The sequence below is a fragment of the Mastomys coucha genome, chromosome X (genome assembly GCF_008632895.1).
Source record: "Mastomys coucha isolate ucsf_1 chromosome X, UCSF_Mcou_1, whole genome shotgun sequence".
Lineage (NCBI taxonomy): Eukaryota > Metazoa > Chordata > Mammalia > Rodentia > Muridae > Mastomys > Mastomys coucha.
Window position 1 is genome coordinate 83,060,396 of NC_045030.1, and position 2,160 is coordinate 83,062,555.

Sequence of the window (2,160 nt, forward strand, 5' to 3'; positions counted from 1 at the left end):
TCCAGTTTGGCCTTTTGTGATACACACCTCATCTCCTTTATTTTCATCTTTGTTTGATGGTCCTTCCTCAGAGTACTTAGCCAGAGCTACTTTCCTTCCACCACTTATAGGAGACTGTTGCTCTGTGTCTGAGCTCTGAGATCCAGCAGGAAGGTAAGAGTGTTGTATTCCTTATGCAGTCTCCCACGGAAGAAGAGCTGGTATTTTCCTTACAGGCTGATGAGGTTTAGGTTTGAAGTTTGGTGAGTGGCCATCTAGAGACTTCTCATTCTCCTTAGTGTATCCTGGTCTGACTTAAATCTGCCAGATATGGCAGAAGCCAAAGTCTTTGATAACTTACTTCCTCTTCTAGACTTTGTTTTTGTTTTTGTTTTTGTTTCTTTGCATGTGTGTACGTGTGTGTGTGTGTGTGTGTGTGTTTGTTTGTTTCTTTACTTCTCAACTTTGGTGTCTGTCCTTGGGCTAACAGTATAGTTATAGCTCACCCAGGTAATGTTGTAATTTGTCCAGCTCCTTTTGTAGCTACATTTCTACTTCTCTTTCTCTAGCAGCTGGGTCAACAGGCCTTGCCTCTCCAAAGATAAAAGGCACTGGATTAGATCAGAGGTGCTAGCAGAGGAATTATCTTCCTTGGGAGTACTGTGAGGCTTTAGGTTCAGTTTGGGTCTTTGGAAGTCAGAAGGGGTGACCTCTGTCATTACATCTACAATTATCTACAATTATCCTGAGAGTAACCATTCCCGAAACTCTACAACAGATCTTCCCACCTGTCATACCTGTCTTCCAAGTATTTCCCACTTTCTCTGTACTCATTATCCCTATGGTACCCACTGCCTTGGTCATTATACTGATCCTGGTCCCCGTAGTAATCCCTGTTTTGGTGGTGTGGACCATCTACATACACATCTATATACCCAACTTGATACCCATCTTGATAACCATTCCAATCCCAATCTGAATCACAACAGTCTGAGTACTTGTCTCCAAATGTATCATCACCATTTTTAGGTGAATTGTTATCAAAGCTGTCTAGGGCAGGATGGGTCCTCCACTCTGTGTCTGTTTTGTACCGATTTCTATCTCAAACAGAAGAATGACTATCTCTGTCTTTATCCTATGCTTCATCAGCATGTCCATTCCAATTCCTCTGTTATCTAGAACATTGAGACTCAGAAGACTGAGCTGAAAATCCAGGTTCTCATACTCTGCTTAGCTAAAATCTTTCCACCTGTTTGACTACTGGGTTCATGTGGTAAGTATACAATACTGTGAGTTGATTGATGACCCCCTTCCTCCTCCTGAAGTTCTGCCTGGCTATAGGAGATGGCAAGTACAGTCTCTATAAACCCCTCTCCTAGGAAACTCATGTAGGCTCATCCCCACAGAATTGAAGTGTCCTCCCCTATCCCAGGCCTCTAACCAGCCCCAGAGATTCATCCCACCAATTTCCATCCTCATTCCCAGTCCTCACTTGCCCCCTCCTCACACTTGATCTTTATCTCTCTTTGCTTCCTCACTCTCTCTTGTACCCAGTTAACTTCTCTCCATCCACTACTGACAACTACTTAATTTCCACATCTGAGTGAGTTCTGTGGATTCTCCCTTGTAACCTCCTTATTACCCACTTTTTTGGGTCTGTGAATGGGAGCATATTTGTCCTGCAATTTGTCTAATGTCTACTTCTATGTGAGTATATACATTATGTGTCTTTGTGGCTCTCAGTTACCTCATTCAGGATGATATTCTCAAGTTCTACCCATTTATCTGTAAAATTCATGACACCCTTATTTTTAATAGCTGAACAGTATCCCATTGTGTAGATGTCTCACATTTCTTTATCCATTCTTCAGTTGAAGGATATATAGGTTGTTTCCACTTTCTGGATATTACGAATAAAGCTGTTATGACCATAGTTGAGAAACTGTCCCTGTGGTATACTAGAGGATTTTTCGATACATTTCAAGAAGTAGCATAGCTAGGGTTTGAGGTAAAAATATTCCAAGTTTTCTGAGAAACTGAAAAATTGATTTCCAAAGTGATTGTACAAGTTTCCACTCCCACTATCAATGGAGGAGTGTTCCCATTTCTTGACATCCTTGAAACATGTGCTGTCACTTGAGTTTTTGATCTTAGTCATTCTGACAGATGTAAGGTGAAATC

The 2,160-nt window shown here is 41.4% G+C and overlaps 1 pseudogene; it reads right to left on the bottom strand.

The window, feature by feature from the left end:
• Positions 1 to 427: 427 nt before the first annotated feature.
• LOC116086194 lies at positions 428 to 1,367 on the bottom strand (annotated as a pseudogene).
• Positions 1,368 to 2,160: the final 793 nt, after the last annotated feature.